At 40.6% G+C, this 19,130-nt stretch overlaps 1 protein-coding gene across 9 annotated transcripts in view; it reads left to right on the plus strand.

Annotated features, from left to right (window-relative positions):
- Window positions 1-630: 630 nt before the first annotated feature.
- AMBRA1 (autophagy and beclin 1 regulator 1) overlaps window positions 631-19,130 on the plus strand; it is a 175,916-nt gene continuing 157,416 nt past the window's right edge. For 8 of the 9 annotated variants that reach the window (XM_060159275.1, XM_060159277.1, XM_060159278.1 and 5 more), the window contains exon 1: window positions 644-841. The gene's annotated coding sequence lies outside the window, so the exon portion shown is untranslated. Of the gene's footprint in view, window positions 842-19,130 lie in introns of all 9 variants that reach the window. The other variant, XM_060159276.1, reaches the window with a different exon arrangement.

A 19,130-nucleotide genomic window follows, 5' to 3' on the forward strand; every position in this document is an offset into this window, starting at 1 on the left:
AGACTTTGTTATTATGTAAGAAGCACACCTGTGGTTCTAGGTCTTTGGAATAAAATAAAAGAGAAAAGCAGTACGTGTATTATTATTATTATTATTTTTTCCTGTCTTAAGATCAGACTACAGAACCCTGAATTTTCCAGTTTCTCTCTGCTATGCTTATGGGAGCTAAATTGGAGCTTTAATAGAGATTATTCACTCTGTTCCTCAGTCTGGATTCTCTCATTTCTCTGTCATACCTCTATCTATCAATCAATCAATCTATCATCTTTTTCATTCACCTGTTTCATGAGGAAACTAAGGTCAAATTTGCTCAGTTGGGATAGTGTTGAGAGTCCATAAGGTAGTCGCTGAACTATAGTTAGATAACGTGTTATTATACTATGACTTGATCTTCAACACTCTCAAGAAAAATTCGGTTCTCTAAACAATTTAGACAGCAGGCAGCTGACACAGAAAATGGCAGAAGCCCAGTCTGCTTTACTCCGTGGCTTATGATCTGGGTTTGTTTATTTATGCCTTGGACAGGAGCCGGACCTTGAGTTGGAGCGAAGCTGTTTTTCGACGCTCGACTCTAGTTCCTTGAACGATTGCCTGGGCGCTCCTCCTTTGATGTCTGGGCGTTCGTGTATTCGGTGATCTTTTGCGCCGTCTTCTTGCTTGATGTCTTCCGAGCGGTGGCGGCGCCGGGTGGAAGGCTGACTTATCCGTGAGGCCCCGCGCTCAGGCTGCTTTCTCCCGCTGGTCGGTAGAGCGGACCCCTTGCTTCCTCCTTGCCTCTTCTTCTAGTCTGTGGCTCAGTCCACTCGCTGGGCTGCAAACTGAGCCCTCTCCCGCCTTTCAGGTAGGCCACGGGAGGAGCCTGGGAGGCCCGGCCCGGCATCCTTCCGCCGCCGGGTTGAGAAGACCTTGGTGCCGGCGGGTGGGCGGCGGGTCGGCAGCGGAGACACGGCCAGAGGAGGAACTACCCGGCTGAATTCGGGGGCGCGGTCGGTGAGGCGGCGGGAAACTGAGGGAGAAGCCGGAAGGACGCAGAGATGGTGGGGCTGCCCGGTGCGGTTCGGTATGGAGGGGATGTTGGCTCTGGGGCGGGTGTCGGTACCCCCAGTGTGTGGGGAAAGTCGCTTTCCAGGAACGGATAGAGCTTTGCGCGCTTTGGCTCTCCTCTCTTCCTCCCTCTCCACCCCCCAAAGGCTCCGAGTGTCATGACTCAGTTGCACTGGGGACACTTTCTGACTCCGGCCTTTGAAGGGGCCTTTGAATAGGTGGAGGCTTGTGGAACAGGGCCCTCTGGCTCCTCTGAGCGAAGTGTCATGTTGTCGCCTTTTTTGGGTAGGGAAACTGAGGCTGATCTAGTACGTGACTTTTCCCCGTAGCGCTGACAGATCTTTAAATGCACCGTAAGTCATTTTTTGTTGTTTACCAGTTCAATTCCCCCCCCAACTTTACCAGTCATTTTATCCACATAGTGATTTGCCGTTTGATTGTCTGTGATCCCTCCTTCCTAGGAATATAGAGTCCGTCACTGGGGATTGCAGAAGTAAAGGGACCACGCGATCTTTGGCTGGTTTGCTTTTGAAAGTCTGTATCATTTTAGCGAGAGTAGAAAGAAACAATTTCTTTGTTTCTTGGTAGAAAATTTTGTTTGCTGTCTGTTTTGCTTTCTGGTTGATACTTATTTCTCCTTCTTCCCCTCAGCCTGCTTCTCTTTGGAAGTCTTTCAACTGTGGTGTTAAGTGGTTAACGTCCTGCAGAGGATGGTCAAGATTTTGAAGTCAGACATTTATCCTCAGAGAGTGCTTTCTAGGAAAAATCCGAATAAAACCCAAGGAGTCTCGTTCGGACCAGTTTTGTATTTGCTTAGTGGCTTAATTACTGCATATACTAGAGTTAAAAAGCCTGTGTGTAGGAATCATTCAAATATTGAGATATTTAAATGGAAAGTTAGCATTCTGGGTACTCCATTATGTTTTCCTTTTCTCTCCCAGCTTGGAAATTTTGGAGACTACATGTTCTTACTCGTTTTATTTTCATTGGATTCAGTGTCATGATTCTAATTTGTGTAATATCTTTGTTGAAGAAAATAACCTAGAGGTCATTCTAAGTTGAATAAGTATTTCCACAATACATCTGTAGAATCAGTAGGAGATAGGCTTTCTTAAGGGAGAAGAGAGTAAATTTGTAATCCTTGGATGGAAACTATACAAGTCTATGTTCTTTAACAGATTTAGACTTCTCATATGAGTTTTGGAAGGATTATTGTTCCTTATTATTATTATTGTTATATTATTATTTTGGTGAGGTCAGCAGGATTTAAATGAAGGGCCCTTGATCATGAGTGATTTCCTAGTTACCAGGACCTTAGTGCCCCCAGAAAGGGATTCATGAAGAGTCCTGAGACTATCTTTATGGAGAATCTAGATCGGGAAGTTAGGCTAAGAATGTGTGTTCTCTGGAAAAGTTTTTATGGTAGAAGAGAATTTATATCAGAGGAAAAAATTTAGAGAAGGAAGGGACATTACCCTCTGGAGATTGATAGGTTCTGCGTAGAATTTAGAGTTAGTGTAGTATCTCAGTGGCTACTAATGAATGCTAAATAATAAATAGAATTTGCTCTGAGTGTCAGGAAGCAATGTTAGGAACATTTTGTTATGCTTCTGTAGAAAATAATTAGCAGAGGTTTAAGTTGAATTGAGGAGGACAAGAAATCTGGTTGTGCTGGTGGCGAGGGGTAGAGCTTCTTATCAGCTTCTCCCCTGCTTTGTGATAGAAATTCACTCAACTCTTACCTTTCTTGGTTAAATCTTGTGTTCTTTCAAAGTCAGATCAAGCTCTCTCCTGGCATTTCTTTTCAGAATTTACAAATTCAGGATGTGACTGAATTATTCTGTCTTCTCTTCTCTTGGGGATTGTTAAAGATGTGAACTTCTTCGAATGTCTTCTAGAACTTGTCCTAGAAGGAGTTATGTATAGCACTTGAAAAAGATTAGTTATGTATATCACTTTGAAAACAATCGGTTATTTTTATTAACAGAGTAATAACTTATTTTTATACTGTATAATTTTCAAAATATTTTCGCCTTGTGTTAGGATACTTATGAAACTTTTATTCTTTTGATCATGCTCCTTTATGCTGCTTATTAACACTGAATCCAGAACAAACATTTATGGTCTTCAAGGATCTTCATGAACGTTTATGTTGACAGTTTATGTTGACAATTTATCTCACTCTTCCCATTTATCTCACTCTTAAAGGAATTGGAGAAAAAGTTTGTTGTTAGCACACTGAGGTCTCTTTTTTAAAGATACTTCTCATCCCTGATAGAGTTACTTTGGAACGGGATGCAAATCTTTTTGCCCAGTGGTTTGGTTTACCAAAAAAAAATACCCTTAAGTTCCTTTAATCATAGTCATGGTCGTTTCTTTCTCCAGTTGTTCCTCATAAACCCAGAGAGAACTTTCTGTTTCTTGTCATAATTTTTGTTTGTACGGAAGTGCTATGGTACAACTGTACTACGGTTTGGGGGTAATTTATATTTTATATTTTCGAACCCCTTCTGCCCCCAAGTTAATTAGATCGTTTTTTTTGGTCCCTTTTTCTCAAAGCTAAAATTAGTTGCTGATAGATAAAAATGTTGTGATCGCTTATTGTCAGAATATATTTATAAGCTCAGTAATATGTGGCAGTCTGCCAAAGTGATGTGGCTAGAAGAAAACAGATTAAGGAATCAGGAGACCTGGGTTTAAGTCCTAGGTTTACCAACTTACTAGCTGAGAAATCTTGTACAAACTATTTAAGGAGGCCATAGGGAACGTTACTGTCCTTTATTGAGCATTTACTGTGTGGTGTTCTTTGCAGATGTTAATCTCACTGAATGCTCATAACAGTCCCTTAAGGTAGATATTAATTTTCCCATGGATACTGAACTCACAGAAAGTAAATAATTTGTCCAAGATCACACAGCAAGTATGTAGCAGAGCTGGGATTCAAATTCAAGGCTTTGAGTGCTTTTATGTGTCTGTATTTAAAGAATGGGAAAGATAGTACTTCTATTGTAATACTTCTGTTGAGAAAAAAAATACATGAAGCTGCTTTGAAAAGATAAAGTGCTCTTCAAATGTTGACTTATATGCTGTCTTACAGCAAGAATGAACAGATGTCATCTGGGTTCTTGGACAGCTTGCTTCTTTGAAGGCAGCATTATGCCTGACAGTCATGGAGGATAGAGGTGACAAACATTAAATGCATTGGAGAAGCTTACTACATGTTTGTGGAAAGGAGTAAGTCCTTGGAAGTGCTAGTGAAAGAAGTTTTAGGTGCTGCATGTTACTCCCTCTATTCCAGTTAGTCCTGGCTTGTTTATAGATTAGTGTAGTCTTTTCTAACTTGTTCTCTGTCTCTTCCTTCGCTCTTAGAGTTGATAATCTTCACTTCACCTAAATTTTTTCCTTTATTTATTGAGTATTGTTGCACTGCGTTTTTTCCTGAGGTATAAAATATTCCAGTCAGACCTTTTGGATCTATTCCTTGATTGTGACTGTATGTTTCAACCCTTACCTTTTCAGACTTTTGTTCATCTACGAAATATTTATGGAAGTCTCATTAGATGCTGGGATACAAAAGTAGACATGAGTGTTCCTGCCCTTATGGAGATAATTCCAGTGGGGAGCAGAGTTGACCAGGTATCTGATAAAGATTGAAATTTAGGCTGTGCTATTAAGGAAACAAACAAGGGCAGACACAGAGAGAGATGAGAGAGATGAAGGAGTGAGGAAGGCACTAGGTGTTCACGGGGATTGGGGTCTTCAGCCATGGCATCCTTAAGCCCCCTAAAAAGTTGGAAACATACCATGATTCAGTAAATTAATGTTACCCTGTTGCCATTGCAATGGAAGTCTTCATTTAAGATTGCTACATAAAATATTTGTCTGTTACTTAATGTATGATGACACTGGATTTGGCATAGTAAAGGATAACTATGACTTAATGAATATCCAGCACGCTTGACTAATGAGTTTAATTTTTTACTTCTTATGTGTTAGTTTTCATTTATTAATTTTTTCCAAAAAACACTGTTCTTTGGAAGTTGAGTTGAATGAATTTGAAAACTGGATACATGCCTTCAGGTGTTTGTAGCAGGGAATAAGCTGAGGTATTTTGCTTCATATAAAAGGAGAGACTTAGGAGAATTGTCATGAAATTGAGAGAGGGAAAATGTAGGTTGCTGTTGGGTGTGTATATTATAACACCTGCAATCTTGTTTGGTACTTTTCCTGCAAGAAATTAAAAGTGTTTTGCAAACATTTTTTCCTACTACTTACTGGAATTATATATCTATCTGTAGGATTCACTGAGGCAAATTTCACATTTCATGATTTCATCATTTGTTTACTTCTGCTTCCCAGGATAGAACATAGATCTCCCATGAACCACAATTACTTTGTTTCAGGTATATATGCCTATGATATAATGAAACATCTGAAATTTTGCTGAATTGGAGAGGATTAATATGCATGTTTGATTTGGGGCGAGAATTGGAGTATTTCTGTCTAGCTGACCTGTGAAAACAAGGCAAAAAAATATGTCCTGCCAAACTCTTGAAATAATAGCATAGTGGTCCTGACTCTGGAGCCAGGCAGTCTGGGTCCAAATCACCGTGCCAGTACTTAACTAGCTCTGTGACTTGGGCAAGTTAATTAACCTCTCTGTGCCTCTCCTCATCTGTAGAATATCATATGGTTTGTTGTGAGAATTAAATGAGTTGACATATGTAAAGTGTTTAGAATAGCACATAGCACTATATATGCCAGCTGTTATCATTTTCAATATTGTTATAATAAGCTAAAGATTATATGTTCTTCAAAAGCAGAACGGATAATAGTGATGCTTAGATTGAAGTTTAGGGTCTTTTGAGAAAGCTTGAATAAGGAATAGGAAGTTAAAGCAGCATATTTGTCCCTCCTTCCCCTCAATGTCCTTCAACTTATAGTGAGAGGATGAGTCTTTACTGGGAAAGAGAAAACCTCCAAAGCAACAGTGTCTGAAAGAGTTCCAGATATTAGATTGAGGGCAAAACTTTGAGGATTTTGTAATATATGTAGCAAAACAGTCTAGAGCTATTTTAGGAACAGAAGAACATTTCTTTGCAAAACAGGTAGAAAATGATAGTATCTGAATTTTACCATCTATCTGAACTGTGCTTGGTGCTGGAAGGATTTTGAAGAAAGTGATTAAAGTTTTGGAAAAGGGTGATATTTAGGGAAAAGTCAAAGCAACCAAATCACCTTGGGTAAACATCTGGAAGACTGAACATATTTTTTGCTTAGTGGTAAAGACTGAGCATCCAGTAGAGTTAGTTTTTCTGTTTGTTTTTTAATTAATTTTATTTTTGGCTGCGTTGGGTCTTCGTTGCTGTGTGCGGGCTTTCTCTAGTTGCGGCGAGCGGGGGCTACTCTTCGTTGTGGTGCGTGGGCTTCTCATTGCGGTGGCTTCTCTTGTTGTGGAGCACCGGCTCTAGGTGCGTGGGCTCAGTAGTTGTGGCTCGCAGGCTCTAGAGCGCAGGGTCAGTAGTTGTGGTGCATGGGCTTAGTTGCTCCACAGCATGTGGGATCTTCCCTGAGCAGGGCTCAATCCCGTGTCCCCTGCCTTGGCAGGAGGATTCTTAACCACTGCGCCACCAGGGAAGTCCCAGAGTTAGTTTTTTATTACTGTTATCCCTTTATGCATTATAAATTGTGGGTTTCTTCAGTCTTTGCCTTAACTGTTTATGTTTTCATCTCCAAATCTCTATAATACTCCTGCTCTGTCATTTAAAAAAGCCTATTTAATGACTATAGTAGAGTCTGTTTTTTCAGTCATTCATCCAGTAAATGTCTATTGAATGTTTACCTCTGTGGGAGATGGTGAGGATACCCTAATAAGAGCTGATCAGAGCCAGTGCTTATTGAAGTGCTTTGCACCAGGTACTGTACTAAGTGCTTTGTGTTGTTGATTCTTTTCATTCTTATAACAACCTTATGGTGTAGGTACTTTTGTTCTCCCCATTTTCTAGATGTGGAAGTGGTGGTACAGAGAGGGTAAGCAGTTTGCCCAAGGTCATAGAGCTCGTACGTGGCAGAACCAGGATTTGAATCCAAGCAGCCTGGCTCCCCTGCTCCTAATCCCTAAATTATACTGATTCTAAAGTATCAATACTTTAAACAATTCTAAACTCTCTAAACTACTGCCATTATACCAAGAGTACGGTGAAAAAAATAGACATCGTCCATACCCTTATGGAGATTATGATCCAGAGGAGAGAGAGGCAGGAAACAAAAAATACACCAATAGGGACTTCCCTGGTGGTCCAGTGGTTAAGAATCTGCCTTCCAATGCAGGGGACGCTGGTTCATCCCTGGTGGGGGAACTAAGATCCCACTTGCCACGGGGCAGCTAAGCCCGCATGCCACAACTAGAGAGAAGCCCACTGCTGCAACGCAACGAAGAGCCCGTGCTGCAACTAAGACCCGATGCAGTCAAATAAATAAATATTTACAAAAAAATACACCGATAAATGTATAATTACAAAGTATGTAAAGTCTTATGATGGAAAAGTAAAAAAGATTATAGCAGGGGGACATGAATTATATTGGAGCTTTGGGGGAGGTTTCTCTGAAGAAGTGATATTTAAGCAGAGACTAGAAGGAAGAAGGGGGAAGGGAAAGGAATAGCATGTGTGAAAGCCTTGGGGTGGGAAAGAACTTGGCACATTTGAGAAGCTGAAAAAAGACGGGTGTGCTTTGAATGCAATGAGCAGTGGGTAAGAATGGGGGGCATAGGATGAGGATAGAGATTTAGGCAGGACTGTGTCAAGGATTTTGGATTTTTTTCCTAGGTATAATCAGAAGCCTTGGAAGGTTTTAAGAATGAGTGTTGTAACCTAATATATGATTTTTAAAAAATTATTCTGGCTACGTTGTGAAAATTTTTGAAAATCTGTGGTGGAAAAAATTGGAAATTGTGGAAAATTTGGAAAGAGAGGAAGTGGGGAAAGTCTAATAATTAGGCTGCCTTATAGTGGTCCAGGCAAAAGATGACAATGGTTTGGATTAGGCTGTAGGCAGAGGAGATGGAAGAAAGTAGAAAGATTCAGTAGATATTTTAGAATTAGGACAGAACGACTTAATGATGGATTGGATATGTGGGAAGAGAGAGGTATCAGGTATGATTCCCAGATTTCTGGCATGAGTATCAGCATCTCAGAAGTTGCCATTTCTGAGGTGGAAACATTGGAGGAGGGGTAGGTTTTAACTTGAGTTGGGGAGTGGAATGAAAGCCTCAATTTTAGTCATGCTAAGTGTGAGATATCTGTGAAATAATACACCTGGACCCATCAAGTAAGCAGTCATTGAGCTAATGCTCAAAAATGGCGCTGGAAATAAATCTGGATGCCCCAGTATATAGGTGTTAACAGTCAAGGAAAATGGATGAGTTTACCCAGACGAAAGGCATGTATAGACGAGGAGTTAGAAGAGCGCTTAGGACCAAGCTGCAAGGAATTTAAGAGAAAATCTCAGAAACTGGGAGAAGAGCGTGTTTCAGGGAGGAAGTGATCACCTGTATTTTGTTTGATTTAGCAACACAGAGATCACTGATGATCATAGCAAGAACAGCATTGGAGGAATGTAGGGCCAGAGCCAGATTAAAGTGCGTTTAAGAAGTGGAAAGGGAGGAAGTGGAGATGGTCTGTATATTTAGATTATTACCACGTGTGTCTTCCCATAAGAAGTAAGACTTTAAAAAGAAGTAATATCATAAGGTCCATGAACATAGGAACAGTACCTTTTCATTTTGTTGTCCTTGCCTGCTTAGCCTTGGTGTCTTGCGAAAAAGTTGTATTAAAGCAGAAAGGGGCAAGGGAATGAGGATATTCTCAAGATGGTGAGATAATGATTCTCATGGTCTTTATATGTGGCCTTGGAGTTTAAGGCTTTATGTGTACTTTTAGCTTTGCTTTTTAGCTTTGCTATCATTAGCCTTTCTATTTTCACCTCCCTACCTAATGGATCTTTTGTATTTTAGTATTACTGGTTTTGGATTTTTTAAATTATTATTATATTTATTAACCACCTGCTTTGAGCAAGCACTTTCTTTTTTAAAATTAATTAATTAATTTACTTTTGGCTGCGTTGGGTCTTCGTTGCTGCACGGGCTTTCTCGTTGCGGCGAGCGGGGTCTACTCTTTGTTGCGGTGCACAGGCTTCTCATTGCGGTGGCTTCTCTTGTTGTGGAGCACAGGCTCTGGGCTCATGGGCTTCAGTAGTTGTGGTTCGCGGGCTCTAGAGCACGGGCTCAGTAGTTGTGGCGCATGGGCTTAGTTGCTCCGCGGCATGTGGGAACTTCCTGAACCAGGGCTCGAACCCACGTCCCCTGCATTAGCAGGCGGATTCTTAACCACTGTGCCACTAGGGAAGCGCCAGTTTTGGTTTTTAAAGTTCATTCCTTACCTTTATCTTTTTCTTACTGCTTTCCTATGGTCATTATTGCTATAGCTAATTAGCTGATACGCTTGGTTATTTACTTTATTTCCCTTTATTCATTCACTTATTTTTTGGCTCTTGTTTCCATATGGGATACTGTATAACTCTAGACTTTATTTTGGTTTCTATTTTGTTTCCCATTTACATATTCTTTGCTCAAAGTCTAATTGACTATATTGAAGTAATATTAAACATTTTGGCTACCATTCTGCCTAGACTTTCCTGGAAAGGGTAAGCATTTTATGGTTATTGTGCCCATTAGTTCTCCTAGCATTCTTTTTTTTCTTTTAAAATAATTTATTGAGGTAAAATTCACATAACACAAAATTAACCATTTTAAAGTGAACAGCAGTTCAGTGGCATTTGCACAGTGTTGTGCAACTACTACCTCTATCTAGTTCCAAAACATTTCCATCATTCCAAAGTAAATTCTCTTTCCAATTGAGCAGTTTCTCTTCATTCCCCCCTTCCACTAGCCTCTGGAAATGAGCAATCTGCATTCTGTCTCTATGGATTGATATATTTTGGCTATTTCATATAAGTGGAATCATCTAGTATATAACCTTTTGTGTATGTATAGACCATAATTTGTTTATCCATTCATCCATTAATGAACTGTTTAGATTGTTTCTACCTTTTGGATATTATGAATAGTGCTACTGTAAACATGCGCGTGCATGTACTTGCTTCAGTTGTTTTGGGTACGTACCTAGGAGTGGAATTACAGAGCCCTATGGTAATGTATTTGTTATGATTTTTCCTAAACCATAGGCATCAAAGCCAACATCTGCAGTTTCTATAGAGTGTGTGATGTGAGAGTTGTTGGCTTAGATTGGGATTGAGAATCTCTTTTCGTGTGGTTAATTTTTTGAGGAATTGAGTTCTCCTTTACTCATTTTGTTATTTGCATTTTACTGATGGGATAATTGAGGTACAGCATCTGCATGGTTTTAACTTCATATCTTCTTCAGAGCAAGTCAGTGATGGAACTGGGAATTTAAGACTCTTAATCACGTTCTTTGTCTAGGTGACCCACTGAAAGCCATGTGGCATTTACATGAAGCTGTTTGAAATAGGTTTCCTATATTTTATAGTCTCTTGAAGGGATATTGTTCAGGTGGTGTTAAGCAGATGGTTTCTTTCCATAGTGGAGAAGACAAGAGGGAATGTGGTTTGTTTTTTTTTTTTTTTTTTTTTTTTTGCGGTACGCGGGCCTCTCACTGTTGTGGCCTCTCCCGTTGCGGAGCACAGACTCGGGACGCGCAGGCTCAGCGGCCATGGCTAACGGGCCTAGCCGCTCCGCGGCATGTGGGATCTTCCCGGACTGGGGCACGATCCTGTGTCTCCTGCATCGGCAGGCGGACTCTCAACCACTGCACCACCAGGGAAGCCCGGAATGTGTTTTATTTGCAACGGAAAAGATATAGATTACAAATTAGAAACAACTTCCTGACTACAAGATACTGGAATGTTACCAAGGAAGGTTGTGAAATATCTTTCCCAAAGACTTTGTAACTGTCTTTCTAGGATGATTTAGGTGTGCACTTGTTAAGAAATGAGGGAGATGACAAAGACGACTTCCTGAGGTCCCTGGTAACCGCAGGAAATAGTTGTTTGATGGTTAATCAAACAGTATCTCTGGCATTTTAATGAGTATATTTTCATTTTCCTTATGAAAAAATAATCATTAGAGAGTAGGTGAATTGCTCAAGGTCTCCTGGTAAAATAGATTAGCATTCTGAATCTTCTTGGCTCCCAAGTTGAATGCTTAGGGATGTGTTCTTTATTGTAAATGAGTCTTTTCATGGCTGTATGATGTATTATTGTTATAATTCTTCCTAAACTGTAGGGGGTCAAAGCCAATACCTGCAGTTTCCATAAAGTTGATAATTTGATAGTTGTTGGTTGGGCTTAGATTGGGACTGAGAACCTCTTTTCTATGAAAATGGATTTAGTCTCCTGTTACACATGTAGAAAAGGGAACACTTTATCAGTAACAGACTAAGGTAATAGATTTTTTTTTTTTTTTTTTTGGTTAATAGAGTCTTAATGACTAGTTTAGGAAGGGCCAGGTTAAAGTTGCTTGGGTGAAGGTGCACATGACATCAGCATATTTTTGGTTTGTAATGCCTGGAGAAATAGAAGCCAGAAGATGGGCAAATGAACATTAGATTCTGTTGTAGAACTTGAACATAAAAATACTCATTAAATGCAATATTAAGTAGCCAATTTAAATGCTCAGTTCAGGAAGTGCCAAATTTAAGGTGCTCAGAACAACATTAACTCATTCATCTGACACTTGCGGTCTGCATTATGGTAACTCATAAGGGATCTCAGGTCCATTATAAACATTGTGCTTTGAGATCCATGGGTCATTGACTGACGGGGAAACTATGGGAAACTAAGCTGGGAGAGGGTATTACCATTGGTACCTTTAATGAAGGGTTTGTTAGGTTTGTTTATTTTAGTTGAGCTGTGGGAGCATTTGCTTGTTTACTTCTTTGCTACTGAAGATAACCATCAAGTATATTTTATTGAGCTTTCTTGAATTGGCAACAACTGCTACCTCTGCAGGATAAAAGAGGGGGGAGCCAACTTTCCAATACTTAACCATCTGCTGGGAAGTTTATATTTGTTCGTCCATGTAATGTTAATAACAAAACCTATGAAGTGGATGGTGGTATCTCTGTTGCAAAGAACAAGAAAAAGTGTTCCCGCATGAGGGGTCTCAGGTCTGTTACCAGAATTGTGCTTTGGGGTCTACTGGTCCTCATACAGATGGTGAGTGGCAAAGCTGAGATGGAGAAGGCAGCCTTCTGTATTAAGCTAGTGTGTTCTTTCGAGGTGCCTAAGGGATGGCCATGAGAGTAAGGAGGAGCTTTGGTTCTCCCATTCTGCTTAAACCAGAGCAGCTCATCTTTGATCTCTTTTATATTTTAGTGTTTTCACATAAGATTTCATTTGGAAAAAGGGTTTTGCTTCTATAAAAACAAAAAAAGGAAACAGAGCAGCTCAACTTTGATCTCTTTTATATTTTAGTGTTTTCACATAAGATTTCATTTGGAAAAAGGGTTTTGCTTCTATAAAAACAAAAAAAGGAAAGGAAGAAAACATGGAAGACCACTGTGGAATCATGAAAGAAATTAGTTAAGACAACCTGAAGATTGAAAAGATGGCTAATTACATAACTACCGATCAGGAAATCATGTCAGAGTTTGAAGTGACTTGATGTCACAGCCACATGTGCAGTGCAGTTATTCTGTTCCTAGGGAGCATAGGATAGTGGGAAAAGAGTATGGACTCTAGAGTTTAAATTCTAGCCCAGCCCCTGGGTAGCTGTGGAATTTGGGGATTCTTCTTTAAACCTGGTGTGCACCAGTGTACAATACAACACCTATCTTTCAAGAGTTGTTGTAAGGATAAGAAATATCATGTAAATACTGTGAGTGCCTGGCTCATAGTCGTATCCCCCCCAATGCTAGCTATTGCTAAGATGATGATGATGTTGATGATGGCAATTTTTTAGTGTATTAACATTGCCTTCCCAAATGCCTGAAGCTGCCTTATCAAGGATAGGCAATCCTTTACCTCTGTATATATGTATCTCATCATGCTTAGCATGTCTGTTTTTGATAAAGTTCATCTTTAAACTACACATGATTCATGAATGCATCTATCATTTATGAAATGAGAAAACTTGAACATCACTAAGTTTTTCATTGGACTTAAAAGAAAGAAGCAGGAGTGGAAAGGAACTCCATACAATGAGTTGAGAGACCTGGGCTTTTGTCTGAGAGCTGCCCTTAGTGAGTCTTGTAACAATGGACAAGTGAATTTTTACCTTTTTAAGTCTCTATGTTCAAAATGATGTCTAAGTCACTTTTAACTCTGCACATCCATGATTTCACCAAAAAGGTTAATTTCTTTTCATTGCCAAAATTTCAAAAAATTACAGCATTAAGGAGCTTTCTGCTGATTTGAGCTGGCAGCTTCTGTTCATACTAATTGAGCATGTCTGGGGCAGTGTTTTGTATAGAAGGACATTGCAGACCTTTTGCCAGAGATCACGAAGAGAAATATGTGACTTGTAGAATATGAGTGGAATTGAAACTAAGAACAATTGTAAAGAAGCTAATGTCACTTGATTTCAGGAGGAGAGCTGGATTCTTCAAACCCACAGCACTTTGTACTTCCTTGAGGGTAACACTCGCCACATATCAACATGGCAGTTATAGTTACAGTATATTGCAGTTGCAGTTTGAAAGCTCTTTGAGGTTGGAGGCCTTTTCTGTGTTGTGTTTGTTTGTTTTTACCTCTCTTTCACTGTCACCTATGATAGGTCCTGGCACATAATATAGTCCCCCCAGACATGCTAAATGGAAAAAAAGGTTGAATCAAAGTCAGCAGACATTTAGAAAATGGATTCTGCCTAAATACACTTATTACACTTATTGAATCTCTTCTGTTGACATGTGATATTATAGGAAAACCTGATAAAGTGGAAAAAGCACTTGTACCTTTGAATGCCAGCTTTACCACTTGCTGGCTGTTTGATCATGGGCAAGTAATTTCACATCAAGCCAGGTTTTGGTCTGTAAAATGGTAGTGGGGTAGGAGGGCGCTCTAGAGATACAGTACATAAAACATTAAGTGCTTAATCGTGGTAGTTGCTTTTTTACAAATGGATGTCTTAAATGTTATCAACAATATATTTTGCACTTCTGCTTGAAGGAGGAATACATTTTCAGGGAAGTTTGTTTGCTATGGCTTCAGTATGTGGGAGAATTATCCCCCCTTGCAGTTTTCTGCTGAAAAGAAATCATTTAGCATTTCTTCTTCCATGGGCCCCCGGGATGGTTCCATGGAGGAGGCAGAGAGGGGGATGGGATCCTCGAAGAGCTGCTGAAGAACTTGCATTTTTGCAGATCTCTTTAGAATGCTATTTGTATATTGTGCTCTCACTGAATGCACCTGGCTCAGCTATGGCACATTAGCACGGTAAACATTTGTCAGATTTGCCCCAGTCAGAAAATTTTCTATACCTGCCATCCTACTTGGCACTTAAAATTTTTTTTTTTTTTTTTTTTTAGCTCTCTATGATATAGTGATGATAGGTGAAGAAGATAGGCTTCAGGGTAATGTGTAGTATGTATGATCCCATTTTGATACAATAAACAAAAAGTATTAAATGCATGCCTGTTTGTATGAGCAGTGAGTTTGCATGGTTATCTCAAGAGGGAGGGAATGGAATGGGTAGGGAAAGAGATTGACCACAGACTACTGTTTTACTTGTTACAAGAGGCATGTGTTGCCTTCATTTCTGATTAAACTTTTTGTTTACAGGTTATTGTAGGTTTACGTGCAATTGTAAGAAATAATAGTGAGATAGATCCTGTGTGTCCTTTACCCAGTTTCCCCCAATGGTAACATCTTACAGAACCATAGAATACTGTCACAACCTGGGTATTGCCATTGGCACAGTCAAGATACAGAACATTTCCATCCCACAGGATCTCTCCTGATGCCATTTTATAGCCACTGCTGCTCCCCCCCGCACCAAATCATAATGATCTGATAGTGCAGTGGATAAAGTTGCAATAAAGTTTTTGTGCAGATGATCAAGGGAAGATACCCCCTGGGGAAGATGGCCCATCTCCCACTCCTCCGGCCCTATCTGTCCCTGGCAACCTGTTATTTCAAGAATGTTATGTGGGACTTCCCTGGTGGTGCAGCAGTTAAGAATCTGCCGGCCATTGCAGGGGACATGGGTTCGATCCCTTGTCCGGGAAGATCCCACATGCTGCGGAGCAGCTAAGCCCATGCGCCACAATGACTGAGCCTGCGCTCTAGAGCCCGGGAGCCACAACTACTGAGCCACGTGCCACAACTACTGAAGCCCACGTGCCTAGAGCCCGTGCTCTGCAACAAGAGAAGCCACCACAGTGAGAAGCCCACGCACTGCAATAGAGTAGTCCCCGCTCGCTGCAACAAGAGAAAGCCCACATGCAGCAGCGAAGACCCAACGCAGCCAAAAATAAAATTAATTTTTTTAAAAAAGAATGTTATGTGAATAAAATCATATAGTGTGTAACTTTTTTTTTTCTCTTAATTAAAGAAAATTTTTTTTTGCCTGCGCTGCTGGTTATGCGATCTTAGTTCCCCGATCAAGGATTGAACCCAGCCCAGGCAGTGAAAGTGCTGAGTGCTAAACACTGGACCGCCAGGGAATTCCCAGCATGTAACCTTTTGGATTGGCCTTTTTCAATCAATGTAATTCCCTGTAGAGTCATCTAAATTGCATGAATCAATAGTGCTCCTTTCTTTTCTTTCTTAATATTTATGTACTTATTTATTTATTTGGCTGTGTCGGTCTTTAGTTGCAGCATGCAGGATCTAGTTCCCTGACCAGGGATGGAACCTGGGCCCCCTGCATTGAGAGTGCAGAGTCTTAACCGCTGGAACACCAGAGAGGTCCCAGTGCCCCTTTCTTTTTAATTGCTGAGTAGTATTCCATGGTTTGGATATACTTCAGTTTGTTTAATCACTTGCCCATTGAAGAACATCTGAGTTTTTTCCCAGTTCTTGACTATTACTGATAGAGATGCTGTGGACATTTGTGTACCTTTTTTTGTGCAAACATGCGTTCTCTGGGATAAATGATGTATGGTATATGTTGCTTTTTTCTTTTGGCTATGCTGTGCCACATGTGGGATCTTGGTTCCCCAATCAGGGATTGAGCCCGTGCCCCCTGCATTCGGAGCTTGGAGTCTTAACCACTGGACCACCAGGGAAATTCCTGTACTGCTCCCCCCACCCCACTTTATTGATTGATTGATTGATTGATTGATTGGCTGTATTGGGTCTTAGTTGCGGCACGCGGGACCTTCGTTAAGACATGTGGGATCTTTTTGGTCATTGCGGCGCATGGGCTCTTCGTTGCAGCATGAGAGCTTCTGTCTAGTTGTGGAGCGCGGGTTTTCTCTCTCTAGTTGTAGCACATGGGCTCTGTAGTTGTGGCGTGCAGGCACCAGAGCGCGTGGGCTCTGTAGTTTGCAGCACGTGGGCTATCTCATTGAGGTGTGCGAGCTCAGTAGTTTGGCGCGAGGGCTTAGTTGCCCTGCGGCCTGTGGGATCTTAGTTCCCCGACTGACTGGAGATTGAACCCGCGTCCCCTGCGTTGCAGGACGAATTCTTTACCACCACAGGGAAGTCCCTGTATTGCTTTTTTAAATTTAAAAAAAAAAAAAGGAAAAAAATTAGAGGTAAAACAACTTATATGATTGCCTTTCAAAGTACATATTCAAACCCTACATTCTTGGTGTACATAACTTATTTATGTTGATTTCTGGTGTTTTGCTCTAGCAACAAGGCCATAATAATAACGCTGTAGTTTTCCTTGTTTCTTTCAACTGATGATCTGTGTATTTATTACAAATAATAATTAACACTCACAACCTACCTGGAGGCAAGTAATGGTTAGTGCTGGTGTGGTTAACTCCTTTATAGATAGGGAGGTTGAGGCATGGGTATTGTGGAATTTGCCTAAGGTTACAGCACTGTGTTCTGACTCAGATTCATTCAGATTTATTCCTTCTCTTTCTGTCTCCTGAATTAACTCTTTGTAATTTTGACCTAGGTGTGAGGAGACGAAAAGGATTTTTTTCTGTATCTGAGGTTTAGTTCTTGTTCTGTAGAAACAATATAGAGTAGTGGTTAGAGTATGCACTTTGGCATCTGATTTTTTCTTTTTTCTTAAGTCTTTATTGAATTTGTTACAATATTGCTTCTGTTTTATGTTTTGGTTTTTTGGCCCTGAGGCATGTGGGATCTTAACTCCCTGACCAGGGATCGAACCCACTCCCCCTGCATTGGAGGTCAAGTCTTAACCACTAGACTGCCAGGGAAGTCCCATCTGATTTGATTTTGAATCTCTCCTCCACATGGACAAATCATTTAACCTCTCTAAGCCTCAGTTTTGTGATTTGTAAATGGGGATAATGATAGTACTTATCTTCATAGTGTTGCTGTGAGAAGTAAATGAGATGTGTGGAAAAGTGCTTAGCACTGTCAGGTGTGTAGCACATATTCAGTGAATGTTCGATAAAAGTATTGCTTTAAATATATGTGTTATACTCTGCCACTGGGCTTGTCTTTATCAGTTGGTGGATGATTGGATAAATATTGGGATCTACTGCCATGTACTTGTAAGGCTTTAAGATTGCTGTAACTTTTGAGATAAGAATACTTTCTTTTAATGCTATTTCAAATTTAGTCTTATATATACTTATTTAAAAATAGGAAGTGATAGGGCTTCCCTGGTGGCGCAGTGGTTGGGGGTCCGCCTGCCGATGCAGGGGACCCGGGTTCGTGCCCCGGTCTGGGAGGATCCCGTGTGCCGCGGAGCGGCTGGGCCCGTGAGCCATGGCTGCTGGGCCTGCGCGTCCGGAGCCTGTGCTCCACGGCGGGAGAGGCCGCAGCGGTGAGAGGCCCGCATACTGCAAAAAAAAAAAAAAAAAAGGAAGTGATGTTGGATTATATTTATTATAGTATTAGTTTGTATGAAAATATTTTAAAGTTTCTCCTGAGTTATTCATATTTTCTCAGGCTCATAGTAATAGAAAACTAGAAAGTGATTCTGAACTGTTGATTTCCTTCCTTTAATCTGTCCCCCCCAAAAACATTACTTTTCATATTTTCTTCCTAACATTTATCAGTACTTGAAAGTGTCATCATTTTTTAAATTACATGAATAATCACATAAGCTCCTTGAGGGCAGGTATTTCTCATTTGCTGTAGTATCCTCAGTGCCTAGAATAGTGCTGAGTACATAGATACTCAGTAAACACTTGCTGGCTGTCTGTTATTGCTTTTGCATCTTTCCAGTCCCCCTTAAGTGTTTTTTATTTGGGAAGTAGGGAAAATACCATCCAACTTCTAGTCAGAGCTTAAAATGAGTAGGTTCTTAAAATCCAGTGCCTTATTTTGATTGGCTGAGAAATGTGATTGGCAAGGTAGAAGGGCATCTGGACCTTTTAGCATAAGAGCTCTGCATTTAATAATTTGACTTCTCCTTTTCCTGAAGCCTTGAGGGAAATTTTTCCTTTCCCTATTCTAGTCAGCCAAGAACCTGACCTGGGCTGACTCTAACATTGGAGAACACTGAACACAGTATCTGCTGAGCCAAGGACTGAGAGTCAAGCTCTGATACTATCTGAAGGAAAAGCCTGAATTCAAATCCTGCTTTGCCTACTGACTCATCTTGCAAACCTAGATGAATTTCTTAACCTCTTCCAGGTTTAAATGTTCTTATTTGTCTGGTGAGTAATCTTACCTGTCTGGGCTTGTGAGGATACCTGGCTTAATGTTCTCAAAGCTTTTTACAGTACTGTTGCTGTGGCTCCAGGAGTTTCCAGGAACTACTGGGGGCAGTGTGGTACTCCAGGGAGGAGAGCTGGACTCTTTTTCCCAAAGACTACGCAGAAAACAGAAAGATGTGATCCTTCGTGATTTGAAATCGGCTCTACTTCAGCCTCCTAATGTTGTTGGTGGATGAAAGGTATGTTGTTGCCAAAGCCATTAGGCCTGTTTGCCTGAGGCAGCTGGGGTCAGTTCCC

This window comes from Lagenorhynchus albirostris, chromosome 9, assembly GCF_949774975.1.
Source record: "Lagenorhynchus albirostris chromosome 9, mLagAlb1.1, whole genome shotgun sequence".
NCBI lineage: Eukaryota > Metazoa > Chordata > Mammalia > Artiodactyla > Delphinidae > Lagenorhynchus > Lagenorhynchus albirostris.